The sequence below is a fragment of the Pristiophorus japonicus genome, chromosome 7 (assembly GCF_044704955.1).
Source record: "Pristiophorus japonicus isolate sPriJap1 chromosome 7, sPriJap1.hap1, whole genome shotgun sequence".
NCBI lineage: Eukaryota > Metazoa > Chordata > Chondrichthyes > Pristiophoridae > Pristiophorus > Pristiophorus japonicus.
Window position 1 is genome coordinate 952,776 of NC_091983.1, and position 15,400 is coordinate 968,175.

Here is a 15,400-nt window from a genome sequence, read left to right on the forward strand (position 1 = left end):
GGGAGAGAGAGAGAGAGAGAGAGAGAGAGAGAGAGAGAGAGAGAGAGAGAGAGTGAGAGAGATGGGCTGGGGGGGGGAAAGAGTGAGAGAGATGGGCTGGGGGAGAGAGAGAGAGAGAGAGAGAGCGCGAGAGAGCAAGAGGGGCTGGGGGGGGAGAGAGAGTGAGAGAGAGAGAGAGAGAGAGAGAGAGGGGCTGGGGTAGAGAGAGAGAGAGAGAGAGAGAGAGAGGGAGGGGCTGGGGGGGGGAGAGAGGGAGAGAGAGAGAGGGAGGGGCTGGGGGGGGAGAGAGAGAGAGAGAGAGAGAGAGAGAGAGAGAGAGAGAGAGAGGGAGGCTTGGGGGAGAGAGGCTTGGGGGAGAGAGAGAGAGAGCGCGAGAGTTCGGAGGGGAAAGATCGAACTCATGGAAGAGGAATTACGTTCTTCCAAGCCCCTACAAGGGACATCGTTGGAGAGGACGATATCCAGAAGTCACGACACTGTTTACTTCTTACCCAATAAACCTGTTAACAATCCGTTAACAATCCGTTCACAATGCCTGCCCTAACAATGCTGGTGTGGGGGAAAGGATGCACTTGGGCGGGGGGGAGAGAGTCATGGGGGGGGAAAGAGAGAGACGGGTTGGCGGGGGGAGGAAGAGAGACGGGGGGGCGGGGGGAGGAAGAGAGACGGGGGAGGAAGAGGGACGGGGGGCGGGGGGGTGGAAGAGGGACGGGTGCGGGGAGAGGAAGAGAGAGACGGGGGGGTGGGGAGGGGTGGAGAAGAGAGACGGGGGGGGCGGGGGGAGGAAGAGAGATGGGGGGGAGAGAGGAAGAGGGACAGGGGGGGGAGAGAGGAAGAGGGACAGGGGGGGGGAGAGGAAGAGGGACAGGGGGGGGAGAGGAAGAGGGACAGGGGGGGGGGAGAGGAAGAGAGATGGGGGGGGGGGAGAGAGAGAGGATGAGGGACGGGGGCGGGGGGGAGAAGAGGAGAGACGGGGGAGGGGAGGGGTGGAGAAGAGAGACGGGGGGCGGGGGGAGGAAGAGAGATGGGGGGGGAGAGAGGAAGAGGGACAGGGGGGGGGGGGGGAGAGAGAGGAAGAGGGACAGGGGGGGGGAGAGGAAGAGAGATGGGGGGGGGAAGAGAGGATGAGGGACGGGGGGGGGAGAAGAGGAGAGACGGGGGAGGGGAGGAAGAGACACGGGGTGGGGGGGGGGGGAACACTTTGGCTGGACCTTGCTGTCTTCTGGGGAGCTCTGTCCTTTGTCACTTCAGGAAGTCAAAGTGGATCAAGTTACAATTTGCGAAATCAGTGAGACCTTGGGATGGGCAGTTCCAGTTACACACCTGTGAAACTTCAGGTTGTGGCTATCCTCCAAGGGGACCAATCATAGACAAAGGGTGGAGCATGGTGGCCATTTTTGAAGTATAAATAAGTTCATTCATTAAAATTTAGTTCAATAGGAGTCAGGGGTTAAACTCTGCACTCATATCTGGAGTCATATCTAGCATAAAGGAAGATGGTCGTGGTTGTTGTTGGTCAATCATCTCAGCCCCAGGACACCATTTGGACTGCAGCTGTTCAAGGCGGCGGTTCACCACCACCTTTTCAATGGCCAATAAATGCTTCCCAGCGACTCCCACATACCAGGAACGAAAAAAAAAATATATATGATTGAGGAGGGAATGTTGACCAGGGTATTGGTCATGACTGGGAGAACTACCATGCATTTCTTCAAATAGAGCAATGGAATTTTTAATGTCCATCTGAAGGAAAGATGCTGCCACAGTGCCATGGTTTAACTGTGTTGAATGACAGCATTTTTGACAATGCAGCATTTCCTTATTACTCTTTGAATTCTTACCTACACTCACCTAGGCTTCATCTCTGGAATTACCTGCCTAAACCTCTCCTCTCCTCCTTTAAGATCTTCCTAAAAAGCCACCTCTTTGACCAAGCTTTTGGTTATCCTGCCTGATATCTCCTTCTTTCGTTCGCCATTCAATTAGTTCTGATTACGCCTCTGAAGAACATTATGTTTTCCTACCTTAAAGACATAGAAACATAGAACATAGATGTTTAAGGTGATTAAAGGATTTGATGGGGTAGATAGAGAGAAACGACTTCATCTGGTAGAGTCCAGAAACTTAAAATGAGAGTTAGGCAGATTAGGGATGTCAGGAAGCACATCGTCACACATAGAAACATAGAAATTAGGTGCAGGAGTAGGCCATTTGGCCCTTCGAGCCTGCACTTCCATTCAATAAGATCATGGCTGATCATTCCCTCAGTACCCCTTTCCTGCATTCTCTCCATACCCCCTGATCCCCTTAGCCGTAAGGGCCATATCTAACACCCTCTTGAATATATCCAATGAACTGGCATCAACAACTCTCTGCGGCAGGGAATTCCACAGGTTAACAACTCTGAGTGAAGAAGTTTCTCCTCATCTCAGTCCTAAATGGCCTACCCCTTATCCTAAGACTGTGTCCCCTGGTTCTGGACTTCCCCAACATCGGGAACATTCTTCCCGCATCTAACCTGTCCAGTCCCGTCAGAATCTTATACGTTTCTATGAGATTTCCTCTCATCCTTCTAAACTCCAGTGAATAAAGGCCCAATTGATCCAGTCTCTCCTCATATGACAGTCCAGCCATCCCGGGAATCAGTCTGGTGAACCTTCGCTGCACTCGCTCAATAGCAAGAACATCCTTCCTCAGATTAGGAGACCAAAACTGAACACAATATTCCAGGTGAGGCCTCATTAAGGCCCTGTACAACTGCAGTAAGACCTCCCTGCTCCTATATTCAAATCCCCTAGCTATGAAGACCAACATACCATTTGCCTTCTTCACCGCCTGCTGTACCTGCATGCCCACTTTCAGTGACTGATGAACCATGACACCCAGGCCTCGTTGCACCTCCCCTTTTCCTAATCTGCCACCATTCAGATAATATTCTGCCTTCGTGTTTTTGCCCCCAAAATGGATAACTTCACATTTATCCACATTATACTGCATCTGCCATGCATTTGCCCACTCACCTAACCTATCCAAGTCACCCTGCAGCCTCTTAGCATCCTCCTCACAGCTCACACCGCCACCCAGTTTAGTGTCATCCGCAAATTTGGAGATATTACACTCAATTCCTTCATCTAAATCATTGGTGTATATTGTAAAGAGCTGGGGTCCCAGCACTGAGCCCTGCGGCATTCCACTAGTCACTGCCTGCCATTCTAAAAAGGACCTGTTTATCCCGACTCTCTGCTTCCTGTCTGTTCTCTATCCATGTCAGTACATTATCCCCAATACCATGCGCTTACATCCTCAAAGAATTCCAGAAGAGTCGTCAAGCATGATTTCCCTTTCATAAATCCATGCTGACTTGGTCCGATCCTGTCACTTTTTTCCAAATGCGCTGCTATTTCATCCTTAATGATTTTACGGATTTAAGACACCATATTGGAGGCTCAGTAAATTGTGTAGATGCAAGGAGGAAGTTACAAAGGGCAGATTAGGGAAAGTGGGCAAGACTATTGCAATGGAGTTCAATGGCTACAAAATATCTGGAGTAGGAAACTGATCTCTCTCCTGCTTGGGTTGAACCCTTTTAAGCATGCCTGATGCTAGCAATTTATCAATCTTGGTGAGCAATGCTGCTGATCATGATCGGGTTAGATCACGCCATGAAACTGCAGTGATGTCCTTGTGCAGTAAAGAGGTGGCCATGTGACATCAGGTAAGGAGAGGATCAGCAGAGAAGTAAGGCAAGAAAATTAGAGGGAAAAAAAGTTTAATAAATGTGATAAGGTGTATTCAGGACCCCAGCCAGACAAGACCATATTTCCCCTGGTTAGCCCCTGCCTGGCTGGAGCTCTACATGCCCTTCCCAAGAGAGAGCACTGCGAGATACACACATGCATAGAGCTCACTCCTGCAACAGCTAGAAATTAACATGATGAGAGTGTGAAGGGGAAAATCCGTAAAATCTGAGCATTGACATTGTTTTAAGTATGTCCAGGGGTTCAATGGACGCCCCAAGTACTTTGTGAATCAGTTCTGATACAACACTAGATTTACACTCTTATACAGTTTCAAACCGAAGCAGTGCGAGACTATCACCTCCAATCACTATCACTGTACTTCACTGAGTCTGAACCAGATTTTAGATTTAAACTGCAAGTTTAACATTGGCATGAAGTGGAAATAATGTTGCACCATCACGGAACTAGCTTCGTCATACTTATGTCCTTCTCAATTATTATCTTCAAGCATATTATATTATGGTCACTATTGCCAATATGTTCCCCAATTTTACTTCTCTTATCTGCTCTGGTTCATTCCCCATTACGAGATCCAATAGCGAATCCTCATTTGTTGGGCTTTTTACATATTGGGTTAGGACGGAGCCCTGTACACATTGTAGGAATTCTATTCCCTTATCCCCTTTATCTACCTCTCTGTCCAATTAATATTTAGGTAGTTGAAACCCCCATGATTATTATTCTATGTTTTTTTTACTAATTTCCTCCACCTCCCTTCCATTATTAGGTGTTCTGTAGACTACTCCATTAGTGTGATTAATCCATTATCTTTTATCTCTATTCATGTGGATTCTATTTTTGTCTTGCTGATAGCTGCGTCACTTTTTTCTACTGCCATTATGTTATCCCTAATAAGTACAGCTACTCCAACTTTCCCCTCTCTATCTTTTCTAAATATGTTATACCCTGCAGTGTTTAATTCCCAGACTTGATTTTTCTGTAGCCATCTCAGTAATCCCTACTATGTCTGGTTACTCGCAACGCATGATTGCCTCCAGCTCCCGTTTTATTTCCGACACTGTGTACATTGCTGCATAGATAGAGTAACTCATTTTTAATAGCAGTTCCTCTCACTTTATTTTTAACCATCTTTTTAAACTCCTGTTATTAAACTACCCCCCCCCCCCCCCACCATCTTACTAGTTTAAAGCCTTTGCCACCTCCCTTTCCGCCAGTACACAGGTCCCATCCTCGTTCAGGTGCAGCCGTCCCATCGGTACAGCTCCTTTCTGTCCCAGTACTGCTGCCAGTGTCCCTTTGAAAATGAACCCTTCCTTCCCACACCAGCCCTTTAGCCACGTGTTAATTCTCCTGATCTGACTGTTTCTATGGCAATTTCTACGTGGCTCGGGCAATAATCCAAAGATTATTACCCTCGAAGTCCTGCTTTTTAATTTAGCTCCTAACTTCTGATACTCCCTCAGCCGGACCTCCTCCCTGCTCTTGCCCAAGTCATTTGTTCCGACATGGACCACAAAACTGGTTTTACACCTTCCCTTTCCAAATTCCTCTCTAGCCGCCATGAGATATCCCTTACCCTGGCAACACACCCTTCGGGATTCTTGTTCTGGAATTCAACTCTTCATTCCAAAGTGACCACAAATGATAGTCAGAAAAATTGTCAACACCCAGACAATTATTTTGTCCTGAGGGTCGTGAGACAGGAGCTTGGAATATCACTGATGTAAATTAAACCACATAATTTTCTCAGCTGAACTAAAAAGATATTATACCCATGAAAAGCAAAAAAATAACAACAGCTTAAATTTATGATGTGAAAACTAGCATTTGCTCTATGAGGCAAATTGTCAAAAGAGTATTGAAGCCTAGCTGAATCAAAGAATCTTAAAATGAGAGTTGCTGAGCAACTGCCACAGGAGGCATTTCAACAGCCGTGTCGAAGAATTTAAATTGCATGATCAGTTGTCCAGAAACAAATTAGTTGAGTCTTATGAGAAGACGACTAATCTGAAAGAGTCGAAATGGTTCAAGAAAGTGAATTTTTGCAAAAGGAGACAATCTAACATGAAGAAGTGCAGTGATGATCGATGATCGGTCAACTCTAGTGCAACCACCAAGCCCTCCCATGGTGGGAAGAGCAAACAACACAGGACTAGAGAATTGAAAATATATATGTATATATACACGCCTCTATATAAACACACACACTAGCGGATCTCTTATGGCATTGGTAGGCCATTTCTCACGGCGATCACCAGCTGGAAATTGGGGCGGGGGTGACTCATCCAAACCATTGATGGCCAAGACCTGCCTGGTGCAATTTTTAAGCACACCTGTAAATGGGTGATCAGCACGCTTACCTATTTCAGGCGGGAGGTTGCTCCAAAATGCAAATAGGGATCCTATTCCCTTTCCAATTCCTAGGTACAAATGAGCAGAATCACTCATGTCCTAACCATTTGTACCCGGTGGTGAGCAGCATAAAAAAACGGTTCTCAAATTTTTGGGAGAGAATTTCTGTGGTCCAGGAGGAGAAGTCTCATCGGCCGCCCCAGACCTGACCTGCCAGCCAATTTCCCATCCTCCCACGACTGGTGAATGCGGCACTGGGTCCATTTCGTGCCCTCAGCTCACCAGCGGTATTCAAATAAGGCCCTGCATTTTTCAATCGAAGGCTACTGAGTCATAAGAGGCAAAAAGACAAGCAGACTGGCTACGACCAGAATCTACTGAAGTCAAATTCAGTTTAGTGAGGCTGAATGTTGAAGTTATATTTAGATTCCTTTTGCCTTTGATCTGTGTTTCAAAATGGGACAGGTTTGAGTTATTGGGTAGGATACATTTATTTTCCTTTGTGCCAGATTAGCCATTAAAGCAGAGAGACATGAAGCGAGGCTGGTGCTCCACATTCTTCATTACACGATTCAACTGTTTTGCTTTCTGTCATAACTCTGAGCCAGAATTCCCTGACGTCTGAAATACATAATGACTGTCAGGCATGGCTCAGTGGTAGCATTCTCGTCTGAGTCAGAAGGTGTGGGTTCAAGTCCCACTCCAGAGATTTGAGAACATAGTCTAGGTGGACACTCCTAGCGCAATGTCAGAAGCCCCATCTTTCGGATGAGACGTTAAACCGAGGCCCCATCTGACCTCTCGGGTACTCGTAAAAGATCCCATGGCATTATTTTGAAGAACAGCAGGGGAGTTTCTCTCCAGTGGACTGGCCAATATTTATTCCTCAACCAATATCACAAAAAATCTGGTCATTATCATATTGTTTGTGAGATCTTCCTGTGCAGAATTTGACTGCCGCGTTTCCTACATTACAACAGTGAAGACACTGCAAAAGCACTTCATTGGCTGTAAAGCGCTTTGGGACATCCTGAGGTTATGAAAGGTGCTATATAAATGCAAGTTCTTTCTTTCTTTTTTTCCTCTTTATAATTAAACATTTCTAGAACACAGTTATAAGTACTCTGCAAAAGGACTCCAAGGATTTGAAACAGTTATGTTGACATAAGAAAACATTTTTAAGGTGACGATGAAGGACTGTATTTTTCTTAATATGTAATTTATAAACAAGAACAACTTGTATTTATATAGCGTCTTAACATAGTAAAATGTTCAAAGGCACTTCACAGGAGTATTATAAGACAAAAAAATTGGCACCGAGCCACATAAATAGAAGTTAGGACAGGTGACCAAAAGTTTGGTCAGAGGTAGGTTTTAAGGAGCATCTTAAAGGAGGAAAGAGAGGTAGAGAGGCGGAGAGGTTTAGGGAGGGAGTTTCAGAGAAGGCATGGCCACCAATGGTTGAGCGATTATAATCAGAAATGCTCAGGAGGGCAGAATTAGAGGAGCACAGATATCTCGATGGGTTGTGGGGCTAGAGGAGATTACAGAGAGAGGGAGGGGCGAGGCCATGGAGGGAGGAGGGGCAAGGCCATGGAGCGATTTGGAAACATGGATGAGAATTTTGAAATAGAAGCGTTGCTTAACTGGGAGTCAGTGTAGGTCAGCAAGCACAGAGACGATAGGCGAGCGGGACTTGGTGCAAGTTAGGACACAGGCAGCCGAGTTTTGGATAACCTCAAGTTTATGTAAGGTAGAATGTGGGAGGCCAGCCAGGTGTGCATTGGAATAGTCAAGTCTGGAGGTAACAAAGGCATGGATGAGGGCTTCAGCAGCGGATGAGCTGAGGCAAGGATGGAGACGGATGATATTATGGAGGTGGAAATAGACATCTTAGTTATACTGTGGATATGTGGTCGGAAGCTCATTTCAGGGTCAAATATGACACCAAGGTTGCGAATAGCGTGATTCAGCCTCAGACAGAAGTTAGGAAGAGGGTTGGAGTCAGTGGCTAGGGATCGGAGTTTATGGCGGGGACCGAAAACAATGGGCCCAAAATTCCACATGGACTTTTTTTGGCGCAGTTGTAGAGGTACATTCTATTTTTTAGTGGCCCGACTGCGCCAAAAAAAAAAAAGTTCCAAGTTTTGCCGGCGTAACCTTTCATTTTGGAGCGGCGCAGATGTCCTTAAGCTCTGTGGGTGGAGCTTAAGGTCTGCGGCAAAAAACTGAAATTGCCAGGGTAATGAGGGATGCTGAATTTATCCTGTAGTGTCATTGCTAATTTTTCTCCCCCCAAGAACTTATTTTTTCATAACAGGTGTAAGCATTCCAAGAGCCTAATTTAAAAAAATTGATTTGTCGCTTTGTAAACTTAACCATGACCCCGTGATGGACCCCCCCCCCCCCAACCTGGTGCCTGCCGCTTCTATCCCAGGGAAAGGTCCCCGCACCGGTTCGCTTTTATCCCGGGGGCCCCCCCCGCACCGGCCTGCTTCTATTCCGGGGAAAGGCCCCCGGACTGACCAGCTTCTATCCCGAGCACCCCTCCACCCCCCACCCCCCACCCCCGCCCGCTTCTATCCCAGGGAAAGCCCCCCCCTGCACCAGCCCACTGCTATCTCGGGCCAAAAGCCCCCCCCCCCCCCCCCCCACCCACCCACCCACCCCCGCAGAAATGTACCTACTTTAGGATGGCGCAGAAACTTTGGCGAAACTTGCAGATTTTAGTCTGCTCCAAAAAAAACAGCATAAACCAAAATAACAGTACAGAATGGTGGCGAAAATTCAGCCCAATGACTTCAGTCTTTCCAGTATTTAATTGGAGAAAACTTCTGCTCATGCAGAACTGGGTGTCGGACAAGCAATTTGACAATTTAGAGACCGTGGAGGGGCCAAGAGAAGTGGTGGTGAGGTAGAGCTGGGTGTCAGCAGCGTAGATGTGGAAACTGACGATGTGTTTTCGGATGAGGTCGCCAAGGGGCAGCATGTGGTTGAGAAATAGGAGGGGGCCAAGGATAGATCCTTGGGGGATGCCAGAGGTAGGAGTGGGAAGAGAAGCCTTTGCAGGTGATTCTCTGGCTACGATTTGATAGAGAGGAATGGAACCAGGTGACTGCAGTCCCACACAGTTTTTTTCTGCATGATTTTACTTTTTACATTAAGCTAATTTCATTTTTAGCCTAAACTATATGGTCAGTGTCTGCTTTCTGCTAATTACGCTGTCCTAACTTACATTAACGCAGCACAAACTAAGGCTCTAATATATAATGTGATGCACTGGCGCACTGGAGGAGAAGGTGCTTAGGCCATATTATTTCAAGTGCATTCACCAATGATATGAGGATACCTTATTTATCCTGTTGCATGATATCTAATATACTTCAAGCATTAGAGACATGGACTATGTACAGCAGGCACCTCAAAGCACTGGTGAAATACCAACGCTGCCTCTGCAAATGCATTGGCAGGATAGGCACACCAACATCAAAGTTCTTGCTCAGGTCAATATCCCCAGCATCAAAGCACTGACCACACTCGATCAGCTCCGTTGGGAGGACCATGTCCTCCGCATGTCTGATACGGCACTCCCAAAACAAGCACTATACTTGGAACTCCGACACAGCAAGCGAGCCCCAGATGGGCAGAGGTAACGCCTCAAGGACACCCTCAAATAGTGCAACATCCCCACCGACAACTGGGAATCTGGCCCAAGACCGCACAAAGTGGAGAAAAAACATCCGGGAAGGCGGCGAACACCTCGAGTCTCTACGCCGGGAGCAAGCTGAAGCCAAGTGTAAACAGCGGAAGGAGCGCACAACAACCCAAGCACCCCACCCACCAGTTCCTTCAACCACTGACTGCCCCACCTGTGGCAGAGACTGTAGGTCCCGCATCGGACTCATCAGTCACGAGGACTCATTTTTAGTGTGGATGCAAGTCATCCTCGACTCCAAGGGAGTGCCTGAGAGAGAGAGAGAGAGAGAGAGAGATTAGGTCAAGTTTTGATTCCTAGGAAACTAACTTCTTTGCACAAGTATTGGGAAGAAGCCTAAATTGCAATGCGAAAATAATGACTCATGCCTCAACACATCTTTGCTGATATGCCAACTAACTGATGAGCTCATTTATCACTCAAATAAGGCAGCAACACATCTGAAATTCTAACACACTGCTGTGAAAATCATTTACAAATAGATGAAAAGCTGACATGGAAAGCAATACAATTCTAGCAGAGAAAATATGTTTGGATCTTAGGGCTTGTTTTTAAGTGGCAAAAACGGGATTTATTGTAAAAATCCACCTCAAAGCAGATATACTGTAATGCAAATCTCATACTATAATTCCAAGTCTTTCTTTCTTACTTACTAAAATGAATGCAAACGTTAATGGTTTTGAGAGTTAACAGAATTCAACAACAACTTTTATTTATATAGTGCCTTCAACGTAGTAAAGGCACTTCACAGCAGTGTTATAAGACAAAACAAATAAATTTGACACCAAACCACATAAGAAGAAATTACGGCAGATGATCGAAAGCTTGGTCAAAGAGGTAGGTTTTAAGTAGGAAAGAGAGGTAGAGAGGCAGAGAGGTTTAGAGAGGGAGTTCCAGAGCTTAGGGCCCAAGCTGCTGAAGGCAAGGCTACCAATTGAGCAGTTATAATCAGGGATTATAAAATTCTTACAAAAACCTAGTGCTCAGCCATTCAAAATGACAAAAGCATACTTTTAAAGGTTACTTTCAATTTTATGCAGTTTCAAACTGCCACTGTGAATGACAATTACAGAAAGAAATTAATAAGAACCACAACTGACTAATGTGCTGACAAGCTATGGGAGAAATCACAGCTGAGCCTAATTCTGTCCTCTGCCAATGCCTACGAACACACACTCGCTAGCAGCAATCATCCCACAGTGACTAACTTTGCCTCTCTTGGCTGGGGGCACTGATGTCAATTTAATTGCATCACCTCCACCACCTCAACTGAAATTAATTAACTCAGCACACACTGGAATTTCTCTCATTAATGTGACCTGGTATTATTCAATGCAGTAATTCAAGTGATTAAACTTTAAAAGTGAAATTAGGAAGTGAGGAACAGTAGCACTGAATACTGGAGAAACACTGAAATACTAACCCTGCTCACTCTCCTGATGCAAGACTAATAAACAAAGGGAAAATTCCACACAATAATTTACATTGAAAAAACTGCATTGAAGAATTTCCATTTCTATAGCGTCTTTCATATCCTCAGGATATTGCAAAGTGTTCTACAGCCAATGAAGTACTTTTGAAGTGTAATCACTGTTGTAATGTAGGAAATACTGCAGCCTATTTGCGCACAGCAAGGTTCCACAAACAGCGCTGAGATAAATGACCAGATAATCTGTTTTAGTGATGATGGTTGAGAGATAAAATTTTGGTCCAGGAAACTGGGGAGAATTTCCCTGCTACTCTTTGAATAGTGGATATTTGAGATCCATTTGAGAGAGGAGGCACACCTTGGTTTCAAGTCTCATCCAAAAGATGACACATTCAATAGTGCAGCTCTCCCTCAGTACTGCACTAGTGTGTCAGTCTAGATTATGTTCTCAAGTCTCTGGAGTGGGGCTTGAGCCACAACCTTCTGACTCAGAAGCAAAAGTGCAACATGAGCCAAGGCTGGCACCATTAAAAACACAGACCGGCAGTAGGAAATTACCTGGAAATTAGGTACGATATTTTTTTAGTTCAGTTTTTTTTCCAAAAGGGGGCGTTCCCAGACACTTACGCCAGTTTTGGCCATTTATGCCATTTTGGTCAGCAAAAACTTACTACAAATCGACTTAGGTCAGCGTATGTGGCCAGCTCTGAAAAACGATGCGGGCAGTTAAGAAATTGGCGCAGGTAAGTAAGTAAGGACCTGCACCCAAGCACCATACATTCCAAATAAAAGTTAAAATAACTAAATAAAAATAAAGAACTCAGGTAAACAATTGATTAACAATTAAATATTTTAAGTAAATTCTACTTTGGGCCGGGAAAGGCAGCGGGCCGGCCTGTACGGGAGGTCATTTGGCGTGGGATAGAGGTGGCCGGCAAAGATGTATTGGGAGGCTGGGGGGGGGGGGGGAGGGAGGAGAGGCAGGGCTCCACAGCATTGGGAGAGGAAAGGCAGGGCTCCACGGCATCAGGAGGGAGGGAGGGAGAGGAAAGGCAGGGCTCCACGGCATCTCGGGTAGGGTTCTGACAGCCTGGTCTGCACTCAGACGCGGGCGACCATTCGGCCACGGCTAGGGGCGGTGAATATCGGGTCCTGCTGACAGCTTGCAGGATACGCTGGGAGGGCGAGGAGCATGTGCGCAGACTCCACTGCGCATGCGACAGCTGCCGGCAGTGTTTTCAGCGCAGGGCTGTAGCTCCGCCCCCCCACTCCACCATGGCGCCGCGCCAGGACCCGGGACACTCGGCAGCGGGACCAGGATACTAAAAGTTTTTTGCCGCCCTTTTCAGCACAAAGTCGGCGCGCCAAAAAAACGGGTTGGACAAAATTGGGCCCTATACAACAACTTATTTTTTTTGTAAAATTTGTGGAATTCACTTTGCACAATTTAGTTTTTTTTCTCCGTAGCTGTGATGTCTTCATTAAAGTGTTTATTACAAGAACCTCTTAAGGAAAAAGTGTTTTTCTAATCAAGTACCAGAAGATACTTCAAAATTATTATATTACAAGAAGTTACTTGTCACTTCACGAATGAATTTTTTGCAGTCTAATTGGTTAATATGTGACACAGTTGGTATACAATCCACATTCATGGCAGGTAAAAGCTTTAAAGATAGAGCAGACAGTTTGTGAGGAACTGGTTTTCAATCCAGAGTTGTAAAGGCATCACAGATATAAGATCAGCAAATATTAGACGTGGTATCATTTCTTCCTGGAAGCTTTTGGACTTTAGACTTAGTTCTTAAAGTTTCAGGTTAGTTTCTGCATCTCTAGTCTTTGTCAATTTCCTTTTTAAATCTGAAAAACTTGCAACTGAAACATACACAAGTTATATTTTCAATGCCAGGTGAAATAAGGACTACACAAAATGTGGAATACAACAATAATAATGTGATCTAAATGCACAATTGGTCCAAGATAGTGGAATATTTGTACATATTATTTCATGGGGGAGGGGCGGGGGGAGCAAAAGTGGGCTTTAGAATATTGCATCAATACAGCGGGCCGTATTTTGCCCACCACTGGTACAATCCCAACTTATTTTTATTAACTGAAAGATTAAAGGCTTGAAATCCATAAAGGTAATTTGTTGATTTTTTTTCTTCTCTCCTTGCTCCTTATCCTGTTTTGGGATCATTCACACTGACCCCCCCCCCCCCCGCAAGAACATCAATCTGAACTGCAGACTATTGTCAATGTGACCCCATGAATTTCTGATATAAGCTGTACTTCTCAAAGGATCACTGTCACCCACATAACTTCTCCTGCTATCCCCAAGGTGTGTAGACCAGCCTACTCAATGTAATATTTAAACCATTTATAGATTTAACTGTGGTTTTTAATTGTTTTTAGTTAATAGGCAGAGCAGACAAATATTGCACTCAAACGAGTGCTATGTGACAATATTCTGACCGTAGTTTTATTTATTCCATAATTTTCCAGCTTAAGTATTCACCAGTATTGTGCATACACAATTGTAGAATTCCCACCAAACCTTCAACTAGCTTTCATTTAATACAAAAGCAAAATACTGCAGATGCTGTAAATCAAAAATAAAAACAGAAAATGCTGGAAATACTCATCAGGTCAGGCAGCAACTGTGGAGAGAGAAACAGAGTTAACATTTCATGTCGATGACCCTTCGTCAGAACTAGAAAAAGTTAGAGATGTAACAGGTTTTAAGCAAGTGCAGGGAAAGGGGGAGGGGATGAAAGAACAAAAAGGAAGGTCTGTGATATGGTGGAAGGCAGAAGAGATTAAAAGACAAGAGGGAACCCTGACTGGGGTGGGGTTTCCGATCCCCGATGCTGGGGTTGGGCTGCTTGCAGGAATGTGTCCCGAAGCTATCCTAGCCTCGCTGCAGCTACCGGGTTGGAGGTATGTTAGGGTTGGAATTCTTAACACTTTTTGAACACTTTAGCCTCCTGCTCGACCCAAACACATCCCATTTTTGGGGTATAAATTCCCCCCATTGTTCTTAACGGTTCCAAGACTACTTTAAAAAAAATCCAGCCTTGTCCCACCTCCCATGACTTGTTCTGTGTCAGCCCAACATTACTCCTGATTGGTTGTTTGAGCAGTGGCCTCATGCACATGCACTGAATGCTGCAATTTGTCTCTTGAGATTTGCTTTTCGTTATTACACAATATCTTTGCACTGCATAATGATGTTAACGTTACATATATGAAGTGTGTATACATTTTCATCACAATTTATCACACTAAAGAAATGGCAGTAATTTATTGCCTTGAGAATTGAGATTTTTTTTAATTCATTCACGGGTGTCGCCAGCAAGGCCAGCATTTATTGTCCATCCTTAATTTCCCTCGAGAAGGTGGTGGTGAGCCGCCTTATACAACTGAGTGGCTTGCTAGGCTATTTCAGAGGACAGTTAAGAGTCAACCACATTGCAAGTCTGGAGTCAAATATAGGCCAGACCAGGTAAAGACAGCAGATTTCCTTCCCTAAAGGACATTATATATGGCAGGTTTGCCCTCAGTCCATCTGTTGTGTTATATTAGCTTGTCAGTTCAGCTGGAGTGTTTGCAGTTTTATATACATATTCTTGATTAAGTACAGTGTAAGTTTAATTTTTTTAGGCATATTCTCACTTCATGCACAAGGACACATTTTAAAACACCAACCACATCGCAGGGCACTTGCAAGTTTATTTGGCATCTTCTCAAAAAGGAGTCTAGCATTATTTTGTTTGTTTGTATGGTGGTGTTGGTCAGATTGACCTGTGAAAGGTTACAATGGATCTCAAATTCATTCAACAACATTGAGGCACAGTTGAATTGCTGAGTTCTCAGATGGTTGGAGAATTATGGTCATTTTTCCAGTGCCAACTTTCCGGCATGAACCAGGGGCTTTGTTCATGCACTTTAGTTCTTTGGTAATTTAACATTTTTCTAACCACAATGTTGCAAATTAGGTTTTTAAAAGAGTAAATTCATTGGATTTGCTACTCCAAGAAAATATGGCACCATGTCCTTCCTTACAAAGCAGATCTAAACAAGTCTAAACTACTCCAATTATAAGATAATGGAAATTGTGAACTTTCTCCATAGCTAGAGAATGAA

At 45.0% G+C, this 15,400-nt stretch overlaps 1 protein-coding gene across 6 annotated transcripts in view; it reads right to left on the minus strand.

Annotated features, from left to right (window-relative positions):
- The window catches only part of lyst (lysosomal trafficking regulator), a 432,206-nt gene that overhangs the window by 215,794 nt on the left and 201,012 nt on the right, over positions 1-15,400 (minus strand). The window lies entirely within an intron of this gene.